Raw genomic sequence first — 13,392 nt, forward strand, 5'->3', positions numbered from 1 at the left:
ATGTTGTATGCATAAATTTGTAAACACTATTGGTGTCACCCAGGAAATAAGAACAGAAGTCAAAAATGCCACAGCCAGGCCAGGCTTTGGCAGGATATTTCACTTTAAAAGGACAGTTTGGGACTCAACAGGACACATTCTTTGTACACTGTGATAATGGCTTGCAGCAGAGAGTATTGATAAAACTGGTAGAAAAAGGTTCAAAGAACTTTGAGTGGAGGTGGGGCTGATGATTTGGAATTTTACCAAGAAGCTGCTTTTCTTTCCATAAAGGGAAGGCTAAAAAGGGAATCATCCCATTTGTACTTCAAACTAGTTTTAAATATATTAGGAAAAAAATACATACACACAACAAACCTCCTACCCAGACACCCTCCCACTGGCTGGTAATTCTATTTAAATGATCCGTGGGTGGCATCCTGGGCAGCCAGTACATCATTGTGCTACTCTGTACCTCCAGGGACATTTGGAGTGTGTGCACGTGACAGCAGGACTGAGTCCCGCCTCTACCCATGCTCTCTGTGGGACCCTTTCCCTCCAAGTGGCTACTTAGAGGCTTTGTGCAAGAGAATTCCTTCGCAGGAACCCAGAAATGAAAACATTTATGGAATTACTCTGCACAAATTACTTGGCACTGAAAATTGGAACAATTAGCAAACCTTTGTGACGAAGGAATGTTGAACGTGAAACAACTTGAAAATGGAGTAAAAATGGACCTATTATTCTTTGACTCAATTAGAGCTCACAAAATCTATTCAATATGCTTTTGCCAAACCATATATTTATCTGTGCATTTGGAGAGGAGAGGCTACTCCCAAGCAAGGCCCATTCACTCCAGCCCTGCCCCTCACCAACCTTGGAAGGAAAGGAACAAGCAGTGCCTTCAAATGGATGAGAACTGGCTCGGGGACACGATATCTTGTACACACGTAAAACCATGCCAGTAACCCTGGGTTATTTTTTGTAATGGTCGCAGATTTTTAAAGAAATTAACGATAGAGAAATGGATCATCTGAAATAATGCAATTTAGTAGTGTGACTTTCTTTTCTTTCAGATAAGTCCAAATTATGGCCATACTGTTCCCTGTATTTGTCCAGATGGTAAACTAGAGACGTTGGTTGGAAGTGAGCTTTAAAATTGGCACAAATTTAAAATTTCTGTCCTCCTAAAACAAAAATATCAAGTGGCCTGGTAATAATTTCACATTTTCAAAAGGCTATGAAATCCTTTTCTAGCTTGTCGATCCATATTATTTTTAAAATGTAATCCGTATAGTTATCATTAACGTCCACCCTCTGGGGAATGAGTAACCAGTGACTCAAAGCTGCCACCAGAACTTGAGGGGGCTATAAAGGCGCTGTGGGCCTCACTCCTTCCGTGCAGGTCGGGGATCCCTCCTCTTCCAACTTCTTGTCAGCTAGCCCGAAATCACTGCATGTCAAGTATGTGCAAAAAAATGGCACTGGAGAGCTGTGTCCTTGCCCTACAGTGATCATTGGCCAGGGACTTCTTTTTGGTATTGTTTTCTTCTATCACTTCTTTCTCTATCTCTTTAGCTCTCTGTCTCTGTCTCTCTGCATTTGTTTTTCCTTTGAGAGTCATCTTTGCAGTAATGCAAATACTTATTTTTATCCCTCAAAATTTTCTGATTCTTAGAATATACAAATTGGCAGTGTCTTGACATTTATGTGTATAAAGTTTTTTTCCGTTTCAGCTTTGAGTATCTTCCATGTTAGGACTCTCTTTTTGGGGGGAAGGGTAATTTTTAAATTTTGAAATAATTTCAGAATTTCTGAAAAGTTGCAAGAATAGTGCAAAGAATTCCCATACACACTTTACCCAGATTCTCCAATGGTTAACATTTTCCCACAGTTGCTCTATCATATTCTCTCTGCGTCTATACATATTTATTAGTTTTTGGCTGAACCATTTGTGAGTAAGTTGCAACACGATGATGCCCCTTTACTCTTACATACTTTAGTGTGCATCTTACCATGAAAAGTACTGCACTTCAATGCTGAAAAAAGAAAAAGCAGATAAGCAAAAAGAAGGAAATTAAAATCCATCTGGATTCTTTCTACCCAGAAATAAGCATTTTGCTGTATATTCTTCCAGTTCTTTTCCATGCACATATTCAAATTCCTTACACAAATGTGACATTATGTATACAATTTTAAGCCCTGCTTTTAGAGGCTACATAGCACAATGGAAGAGCTCTGGTCCTGGAGTCAGCCTGGGTTCAAATCCCCTGTGTACTACTCACTATCTGTATTCATTTCCTGTGGCTGCCATAACAAATTACCACAAACTGGGTAACAGAAATTTATTCTCTCACAGTTCAGGAGTCCAGAAGTCTAAAATCAAAGTGTAAGCAAGGTTGGTTCCTTCTGGAGCTCTGAGGGAGAATCTGTTTCATACCTCTCTTTCCTAGTTTCTGGCAGCTGCCGGCAACCCTTGACATTCCTCGGCTCATAGAGCGGATTCCTCCAGTCTCTGCCTCCATGTTCATGTAGACTTCTACCCTGTGTCTCTACATGTATAAAACTCTCTCCTTTCTCACACAAGGGTACCAGTCATTGATGAATCCAGTATGACTTCATCTTGCGATCCTTAATTAATTACCTCTGCAAAAACCCTACTTCTAAATTAGGTCACTTTCTGAGGTTCTGAGTGGACATGAATTGCAGGGGGCCACTATCTATCTATCTCACTATATGAGCACTATGTTCATGGATAAGAAAGTTTACCTTTCTGAGTGTAAATTCCTGGGGTGTTTTAAGGATTAAATGTAATAGGGGTGCCTGAGTGGCTGAGTCGGTTAAGCATCGACTCTTGGTTTTGGCTCATGTCATGATCTCACTGCTCATGACATCAAGCCCCGAATCTGGCTCTGCGCTGACAGTGCGTAGCCTGCTTGGGATTCTCTCTCCTTTTCTTTCTGCCCCTCTCCCACTTGTGTTCACGCTCTCTCTCAAAATAAACTTAAAAAAATGTATTTACACATATAAAGCAATTAGCACAATGCCTAGAACATGGTAAGCATTCAATAAATGTTAGCCATTGATTTTGGCAACATAACATGATTATAACATAATTTATTCAATCAGTAACCTCTTTGTTATTTAGATTTTTTCCGGTTTTTTGCTATGATAAGCTCCTAATAAACATCCTTGTGACTTAAATTTTTGTAAAATTTTCACACATTTATGATTCTTTCCTTAGCATAAATTCGTAGGCATAGGACAAAAAATTCTAAGCCTTTTGATTTAACAATTCCTTTCTTGGACCACATGGTTTTATGACTGACTTTCATTGTCCGTTTTGGGAAATCATCTTTTGCACAGCGGTCTGGAGACCTAACTCAGTTTTTCCCTAAATTACCATTCCTGGAAATACACACTATGCTAAAGGTCTGATAATGTTGGTGCCTGTTCACTAGGTGACTCTCCTCCCCTGCGAGCACATGTGGCCTTGGAGGAGAAGCAGAGCAGGACATGTCCCTGGGGCAAGGCTGGGTGAGCATGAGAGGTACCAAATCTGAAGCAAAGCCACTGGATTCTGCAAAGCAGTTTTGAACACTCAGGTAGACGGTAAACCACAACAACCGTGGCAGGAAAACAGCCTGCCACAAATAAAAGCCTAAAGCTCCAGCTGACACTCTGGTGTTCATGTCTTAATAAGAAATTGCTCAGCAGTTCAAACATCCTAGTTCAAAGCCCTCACCACACGTGGAGGAGCCTGAGAGGCCATCTTTCCGGGGTAACCCTCAGGCCACAGGTGACTCCCGGCCGACTTGTCAGCCCCCCTCCCTCTTCCTCCTCCCCCCGGGCACAGGGGGAAGTTGGCAAAGCAGAAAAAGGACAGGGCCTTATGCAGTGTTTCCTGCTGCAGCTGGAGGATTTAGGTTTCCAATTTTAATTCCGCTCTCCCTTTGGTCAGCACACAGAAAGAGGTTCATACAAATGCACCTGCAAACCAGGTCAGAAATAAAATGACTGCAGGCACGCTAAGGCACCCATATTTGACAGTTTCCTCTTGGAGCAAACACACAAACCTTTAGTCAGCTTCTTTTGACCACAATTAGAAAATATTACCAGTGTAGGTGACCACAAATGGTATTTAAAAACGTCTTGACAGTTTGGTGGGGGGCGGGGGGTGCAAAACAGAAATACTCCCCCCCACACACATGCATACATACATACACGCCAAGCTTTACTCCACCTCCCACACAAAACTACTTTTGATTGATACACTTTTTTAAAATAATGTTTGAAATAGTTCTAAAGTCATGAATTTGGGGGTGAGTGGATCTATCTGAAAAATCTATATTTAGCTTTGCAAAGGGTTTATGAAAACTTGTTTTTATTTTGATTGTTGTGGGTTCACGCCCCTGGAGTTTCGTTTTGACTTTTTGGGTTAAATGAGTTTCAAAATGAAACTCTTCCAGTTGTCAAAATTTCCCCCAAGTTTTAATTTAAAAACTGGAGGCTTTCTTATTCCATAGGTTCTGATTATTAGTCTTTCTCCAGAAGTCCTCTCCTCTCCTGGTAGCAAGCTGACCATATCCTTCATGCTGTGTGTTTAATGCCTTTCTCTTTCTTAATGCCTTGGGAAACAGCAACCAATTGCCAAGGGAAAGCCCTTGGTTGAAGTGTCAAAAGAGTTGAGCCCATATTCTTTCTTTCTTTCTTTTTTTTTTTTTTTGAAGATTTTGTTGTTAAGAAATCTCTACACCCAATGTTGGGTCAAACTTACAACCCCAAGATCAAGAGTCACATGTTCTACCTACCGACTGAGGTATCCCAGAGCCCCTTGAGCTCTTATTCTTGTCGTGAGTGGCAAAGCAAACTTTATCAGAGCCTTGCCTCAGTTTTCCCACTGGAGAAATGGAATGCAAATATCTCCTCTCTATTTTTAAGGGTGCTGTGACCAGAAAACCGGGTTGAACTTTAGTGTCAGTTAAGGAATAGTATTCCTCCTACGTGAAAGTTGTTGTCATAGGAAGGGATTCATCCACCAAATATTTTTACAAGCATTTGAGGCTTCAGGACTTGATATTGGAAGCTACAAAGTGTGAATTCTTGCTACTCCAGAGAGGTACAGCCACACACAGGTCCTCTGGTTGGCAATGAGAAGGATGAATTATTAAGCCAATCTAAAAAGATAATAAGGTGAATGAGCTAAACAACACTCTATACTTCCCTCTATTATCACAATTTATTAGGATTACTTTTTTCATGCCTGTTAAACATTATGTAAAATGTTTAATAAGCTACAACTATATTCAGCTAAATACAGCTATATACATTTCCTATTGCTGCTGTTATAAATTACCATACGCTGAGTGGCTTTAAGCACAATGAAATTTATTATCTTTCAGTGTGGAGGTCAGAAGTCCGAAATCAGTGTCACTAGGCTAAACTCAATGAGTCAGCAGGGCTGTGCTCCTCTTGGAGGCTCTGGGGGAGAATCAGTTTGCTGCCTTTTCAGCTTCTAAAAGTTGCCTAGGTTCCTTGGCTCCTGGTCCTGTATTTCTGTGACCTCTCATAAGGACCTTTCTGATTACAGTGGGCCCACCTAGATAATTCAGAATAATCTCCCTATCTTAAGATCCTTCACTTTGTTACTTCTGCCAAGTCCCTTCCTTCATTTAAGGTAACAACATACTTGCAGGGGTCAGGATGAAGGCATCTTTGGTGGGCCCATATAAAAGCAGGAACCCAACCTCCCCTGCTCTGTGTTGATCCCATTACCTAGCACACACCTACGTCACAGCAGGCACTTACTATATACATAGAATGAACAGAAGAAATAGATTATGCCTGCTGTTGGCAGTTCAGTCCATCAGATGCTTATTGAACACCTACTACGAGCCAGACCCAAGGGGCACAGAGCTGTCCTGGAGCGCACTGCCTGACAGGCAGACCGTCAAGGAGGAAACTGAAAGGAGCAACAGCAAGCCTGGTTGTCCAGAGTCTGAAAGAGCAAGGGCACCTTAATAATTCTGTCTGTATCCTTGCAGTTTCCTCCTTTAGCTATTGGCTGCTGTCTTCTTGAAGAATTCTTTGAACACATTCCCCTTGGCAAACGTGATTAATTATATTCACATTTATTTCTTTATTTCTAGTCCACCCCCCCCCCACCTCTGGGTACTCTTCTGATATGCCTAGAATTTCTACTGAGAATTATTAAAAGAATCAATGATCAAGTCTCAGCAGCACCTCCCCATCCCCACCCATGTGCTCCACTCAGGGAAAGCTCAGGGGGCTTCAGGGAGGTCTGAAGTGCAGCTCAGAACCACAGAATAGGTTAAATGGGTTTCCTGAGCCAGGCTGGGAGCCTAAGCACTGTAGCTTATTGGTTTTATGTGTAAATGCATTTCAAATTTCAAATAGTGCGGATACACATGTGACCCTTCAGAATATACCTGTTAGCAAGTTACAGATGCCTGCTCATGCACCAGTGTCCAGAACCTGAATTTCCCTGACTCATTTCAGAGCAACTCAGGTGAGTTACAGAGTACCATATGGTTTAAAGCCTTTTCTACAGGAGGCCTTCTGGTTTCAGAAGGACTGTGCAGATGCAGGCCTTCTAAGGATCCAATAGCCATCATCCGTCTAACTTAAACTTGGGGCTTTTTGCATTTCTCCCCTTTCCCCTTCTCTCTGTCTCTCTCTCTCTCACAGTATGAAAGGGAGTCCAGTTTATCTAATATTTAAGCAGCAAGCAAGTTTGGAGGAGAAATCAATGGGAGGCTGAGGACAGAGAGCTCCAGAAGCTCCAGTGGCCACAGAGGACAGAAGTGGGATATACCAGTGGCTGGTGGGGCCAGGTCTAGATGCAGGTCACTTGAAAGATGAGGACTGTCTGGTATTTGCAAACGCACATCTTCCCTCCCCTAAGGGCCCTGGGTTCTTGCAGAAATACATATTTACCCATTTTTGAAAGGTTGATGGGTCTTCCTGGAGTTTGAAAAGATGCCTCTGTTGTTCAAAAGGTATGAGTTACGTTGTGAACACATTTGGTTCAAGTTTAGTCTTGAAAGCTTTTCCTCTACAACTTCTCATGTCCTATTAGCTGATAGCACTCCTGAGCATGAATGTTTTTGTGCTGCTGCCCTTTCACTGGTGGAAGTTGGAAAAAATACAGAGTGCTAATCCCACGCACCTGCTTTCAATTCTGCCCACATGGTTTTGGAGTAGGAGGTCTGTTCGCTCCGAATATTTCTACACAGTTTTCAAAACCTGCATTTTTCCATGCTAACACATCTCCGCTTGTCGGCACCTAATTGAACACACACACCCACCCCATGTGTTCACATGCTTACCCTTTACCTTCTCAGAGTCTGAGTGTGTGCTAGGATGACCACTAGATGGCAGTATTTGAAACACTCCCTGCGTGCTCAGGTGAAGGAAGTTTGACAACTACCCAGAGCTGGGGTTCCCAGATATTAATCTGTAGAATTTTTTAAAAAGAAAAAGGGGAACACTACATAGGCTTGTCAAGTTTTTGTTTTTACAGGGAACATGATTAAGATATAAATCAACTTCCACTCTTTCCTGAGAGAAACATTTTAACTATAAAGAAATAGGAAAGATGGAATCTAAACATTGGGGATTTTTCTCTAAACCTAACAAATGTAGCTTTACGGAAAGCTGACCACATTGTCCTTTTGTCTTCATTTTGATGCCAACCAAGGAAAGTGTCATCATGGACAGCATTTGGGAAATAAACCTAGAGGACAATTTGCAATTCCAGGATGGTTTCCTTGAGTGAAATCAAGATCCTTGGGCTGCACTATCTTATCTCCAAATTGACCCTGAGACCTAAGGATTTCCATCGAGAGGCACAAAAGAGAAGCAACAATTGCACTTGATCAAACCAGATTTGATAAAAGTAAGAAGCGTGTATCCAGACGACTACCTAGGAATCCCTTCACATATGCTGGCTGTGTGGCTGAGCTACCTGCCTGATCATCTGGACTCCTTCGGTCTTCCTTTGCTTGTCAGGATCAAAGAGGATCAGTGTCAAGCCTCCCTGGCCTTCGGGATGAGCCCATCTAGGTGAACTTCTGCTGAGACAGGCCTGCAGGATCTTCATGCTGGTCCCAGGTTGCTGTGTGAGGGCGGCACCAACCCAGACCCTCCATCTTGGCATCTTGCTCTTACTCACCAAAGAATTCTGCAATAGAACACGGGGCCCTATCTGCGTGCCCCCTCTTCTGTGGCAGAGGTAGGATGAGACACCATGCACTGTGAAAGGAGGTGCTAAACACAAATATAGTGAGACAAAGTATAGGCTTTCAATCAGAGAGATCTAATTCTAGGGCGTGGACAAATCACCTCACCTGTCTAACCCTCAGCGTCCTGAAGATCAGGAGAATAATAGTGTATACCTCTCAGTCACAGTCTGACTAAATGAGGTGATCTGTGTTAAGTGTGTAATACAGTACTTACTGTGTGCTCAATATGCATTAACAAATATTAATCATGTAATCAATTTCGGTGCAGGGTGCTCCTTTCTAGAGACAGGCAGGCTGCTTCACCCCCCAAAGATGCCTTTCTACGGCATGTGAATACTGCACATACTGTTTTGGAAGAAATTTGCTCCTGGTAAATCTCCACTTCTGAGTCTCTGATTCCCTTTGAACAGTTCTTTCTCCGTAGCAGGTCACATCACTGAGAGTGACTGGGACGTTAAGCAGCCTGAGGATGCAGGAGACCCGGGATGTCTCCTTCTAGGACCCCAGGCAGCTCTGCCTACTCACAGGGATGGCAGCAACTTGGTATTCAGAGTGTGGGGAGTTAAGCTTTTCCCTCATTCACTGTACTTTATTCAGTAGAAAGTCCCGCAGCTGGTATCTCCCCAGCAAAACTATGCAGCCTCTGGTAAGGTTGGAGAGCTCAGAGAAAACTCCAGATAACCAAACACACTGAAACTGATACTGCGACACTGGAGTTGTGGGTTGACTAAGCCCAGCCTGGTTAGGAAACCCCTCGCTTGTCACTGCCACAGTAGTGGATGGAAATTGGTCTCTGGAAGGCTGTGCTTGTATTGCCACCTAGTGGCTAAAAAAAAGCCAGACTCGGTCTGGGGAGGAACCTGGACCCCACAGTCAGACCCACCCAGCTGGGCAGTTACTACCAAGAACTAACATCTTCCTTAAGGAAATTTTGTTCACAGCTTTGCAAGCTAATCCCCTAATTTAATTTAATTTAATTTAATTTAATTTAATCCCATCGTGCCCCTAAAGCACTGCAACACTATGAGATTCAAGGTAGAGCCAAAAGACCAGCCTGGGAGTCTAAAGGCTCATTTGAGTCACTAGCTTATTGTATAGCTTTGGAGAAGTGGCTTAAACTTTCCATTTCCTCTCAGAAACGTGGAAATTAACAATACCCAGGTTTAGTGGCTGTGAGGTTTACACCCCTTTATAAACTGCATGATGTTCTCCCCTGACATCTTGCTCCCCCACTACCTGGATTCTGCCTTTGCAAACCCCGATGCCCATGCCCCACCCTTCAGTAAAACCAACCAGCCAACCTCCTCTTATTCCCCAGGAAGTGGAGACCCCTCTCCCTTGGTAGTGCTAAAACAGAAAATTAAGCAAACAAAAAAAGTGGGAAAGATCCAGTCCAGAATGTGCTCATGGAAAGAGCTCACAATAAAAAGAGTCAAGGTCTACCTCTGCCATTCACAGCCACCCATTTACCGGGATAACACTTCATTTAGAGGACAACATACACTCTGAGGTGGGTTGGCAACAGACAGGACATACTGAGTTTATATGTAGTGGTGGCCCCCTAAGTGGACACCAAGGACTCTGCTTGTCTTCCCCAGCCTGGGGGCCTGGGCCTGGGCATTCATGTGTGACCTGGAAGGGAGGAGGCACTCTCAGAACAACTTTCTGCCTGGCTCAGCCCATTTGATCTCTGAAATCCTCCCAGGATCTGAGATTCTTCAAACCTTTCAGGGCTCCCCTAGGCTCAGTCCCCCTGCCTCTCGTTCTCCATGGGGCTGGCTGTAGCTGTGAGTGAGTCCTGTGTCCCTGGCTGACCTCTAGGGCAGAAATCTCCCAAATTACTTGATTGTCCGCCCCATCTGTAAAATCATTTTCAGCATGCACCTCACTATGAATATTTGTGTGTGTAACTATATTAATATATCATGCATATTGCAGGACATTTGCAAAAAATTGATAATCTAAAGGGGTGGGAAATTAATACATAATGTATCATCACTCCTATGCCCTAGAGTGCATGCAGGTCTGGGTGGATCTGGACCCTTTCTCTGACTGGAAGAGCTGTAGCCCAAGCATAGGGAGTTTATATCTCATGAGCGGCATTAGATAAGAAAAGCTGGACACACAAGACAGATCCTTTCCTGAAGTCCCCACATAAACTGAAGCTTAGGAAGACATTTGCTGGGAAACTTGTCAAGGTATGAGGAGGAAGCACAATTCTCCTCCTAAAATACACGGTCCTCAGGGTGTCTCAGAAGAGCGTGGCCATGCAGGATGGAGAAGCCCAGACACAGGTCACTAGCTTTCTTGTCCTGTCACAGGATCTTCTGAATCTCCTTAGAGGACTCTTGCCATGACTTGCTGAAATACACAATAGCTCTCCAGCATCTACTGGATACAAGAATTAATGGTTCATTTACATACTCTGTATCATTTAACCCCCAAAGCAATCCTGAGAGATCAGTGAGGCCCCATCGCATAAGGAAGCTAAGGCAGGGAGAGGTGAAGTAATGCCCCAAAGACCCCGTATCTCGTCAGAACCAGGGTCTCCCAATTGCTAAATCCCCCAGATTCATCGTACAAATTCAGAATAGTCACCTCTTGATAATAATATTAATATAAAATCAGTTAACATTTATGGATTGCTTAATCTTTGTAAAGGCTTAACTGCTGCATTTGTTCCTCACAAAAGCATTATGAATTGGTTCAACTTTTTAAAAAGGAAACTCAAGCTTCGTGAGGTAATTTGTTCAGAGTTGCCAGTTCTGTGAAGTTGTGAATATGTGATGTCTGACCTCAAAGCTGGAAACTGTAACCATTACTTCCTTCCCTAAGTCAGTCTGGCTCTGCTGACCGGGAGATGGGAATGCCAGACCCAAAAGCAGCATTCAGAGATTGCGGAAGCTTCTCCCACCCCTGAGTACTGCCTGTTCTGGGAAGGGTTTATTGGAAGGGGTTTCTATTAAATAGAATTAGTCTATCTAATTAGAAGGCAGGGCAGAGCCAGGAGTTCCTGTTCAGAGTCCATGTGAATCTCTCAACTTGTTTTCTTGCTATGAAATGGAGAGGCTGGACAAAATATTCCCCAAGATCACCTTTACCTCTGGGGCACCTGGGTGGCTCAGTCGTTAAGTGTCTATCTTCAGCTCAGGTCACAATCTCACGGTTTGTGGGTTCAAGCCCCACTTCAGGCTCTGTGCTGACAGCTCAGAGCCTGGAGCCTGCTTAGGATTCTGTGTCTCACTTTTTCTCTGACCCTGCCCCACTTGCATTCTGTCTCTCAAAAATGAATAGATGTCAAAAAAAAAAAAAAAAGATCGCCTTTACCTCCAATTTCTATGGTTCTAGAAGACAGAAATGGACATTTTTGTGTGGAGAGGGGACATCTGAGAACAAGGATACTCTCGCTGTTTAACATGGAGTCAATTCTGCTCCTTGCCTGGAGGACAGTAACCCCCCAACCATGTTCTCTAACTTCTAAGCACATGCTGTTTGTTCTTTTTAATTTGAGTATCATGTAAACAAAATCAGTCCTTCATTTAATTCCTGAATTTTAGGGAAATATTCTTTTTTTTTTAATTTTTTTTAACGTTTTTATTTATTTTTGAGACAGAGAGAGACAAAGCATGAACGGGGGAGGGACAGAGAGAGAGGGAGACACAGAATCAGAAGCAGGCTCCAGGCTCTGAGCCATCAGCCCAGAGCCCGACGCGGGGCTCGAACTCACGGACCGTGAGATCGTGACCTGAGCTTAAGTTGGACGCTCAACCGACTGAGCCACCCAGGCGCCCTGGGAAATATTCTTTATCTTTGGAGACTCCTTGGTTTCAGAGTATGGGACTTAAGAATATCAAACAATACTCACATGGCCTTGTCCTCTGTGGGTGGTTTTTTCTTCAGCAGCAATGAAACCAGAGTTTTACCCCAGAATGTACCAAGTCCCTGAAAGACAAAATTTGGGAGATATATTGAAATAACAGGTTCAGAAAGCCTTCCTAAGAGTTAATAGTCTGTAAACATCCTTTTAGCTAATTTTTGAAACTTATCAAGTGTTGTATATGCTCACGAGGGAAACGTTTACAAATATAAAAATCTAAGCTGGTTTAGAAACTTCCCGTGATAGCTTGCTGCCTCTAACCTATGGCACAGGACAGTGAATTTGCAGTCATCCCCCAGACCACACCTGCCTGCAGGTCAGGGGCCATATCTCATACATCTTATTTTTCCACAGCCGTGGTTCAGTGCTGTCCCTGTTTGTTGGACTGAATGGATTTTTAGGAAAGAGGAGTTCACAGGTTCGTTTAGTCCTGCTACTGGACAGATTTAATAGAATGTTATTTGCCAGCAGAGCTAAGATATTTTCAGGCACTGTGCTCCTCATAGGCGGGCAGATGTAAGGAGAGCTCACTAACCCCTCACTCACAGGCAGCAGGAAGGAAGAGCAAGATTATTGGGAGCCTCTGCAAGCAGAGGCTAGTTTGGTTCTGGAGGCTACTCCCTGCTCATTTTTTGGTATTTCAGCATGCCCACATCATACCAGAAATAGGCTGTAGGAACTGGCCACCCGTGAACATGTAACTGGGCCCAACCGCCACTGTGGATAGAAGAGTCTTCTTACACCATCGTCCACCTAAAAAAGCAAGATGTGTTGCCTTTAGTCTCTAGGAGCTTGTGGTCTTCCATGTTGCAGGATATAAGGGTCATTATTAGGTGCTACCTACTCTCTCATCTTTCCAACTAATCTCCTCTCATATGAGCTAGAAGTTCCCACCTTTAGATTTTATTTTATATAGAGCTCTAGAGAGGAAAGAGGCTTAAGAGATCATATGCCTGCTTTGTTCAATATAGTAGCCATTGGCCACATGGGCTAGTGGCTACCTTATTTAAAGTATAGAATTAGAAAATTGCCATCATCACAGAAATTTCTATCAGTTCTAGCAGACAAAAAGCACCCATTTTAAAGGCATAGAAGAGATTAGTCATCCAAGGTCCTTGGCAGAACTATGAGTGAAATCCAGTTTTCCATACTTGAAAGCTACTTCTTTCTTCACTACACTAGAAGAGGTGCCATTTAAAATACCCAGGGAGAGGGGTGCCTGGGTGGCTTAGTTCGTTAAGCATCCAACCTCGGCTCAGGTCATGATCTCAC

General features: G+C 43.3%; 1 long non-coding RNA gene across 1 annotated transcript in view; it reads left to right on the forward strand.

Moving 5' to 3' along the window:
- Positions 1-13,392, forward strand: part of LOC121029786 (uncharacterized) — a 174,959-nt gene that overhangs the window by 157,931 nt on the left and 3,636 nt on the right. The window contains exon 5 of the long non-coding RNA XR_005789889.1: positions 7,700-8,233. This is a non-coding gene — a long non-coding RNA (uncharacterized LOC121029786). The remainder of the gene's footprint in view (positions 1-7,699; positions 8,234-13,392) is intronic.

This window comes from Herpailurus yagouaroundi, unplaced genomic scaffold (genome assembly GCF_014898765.1).
Source record: "Herpailurus yagouaroundi ecotype Mexico unplaced genomic scaffold, PumYag 139, whole genome shotgun sequence".
In the NCBI taxonomy this organism is placed as follows: Eukaryota; Metazoa; Chordata; class Mammalia; order Carnivora; family Felidae; genus Herpailurus; species Herpailurus yagouaroundi.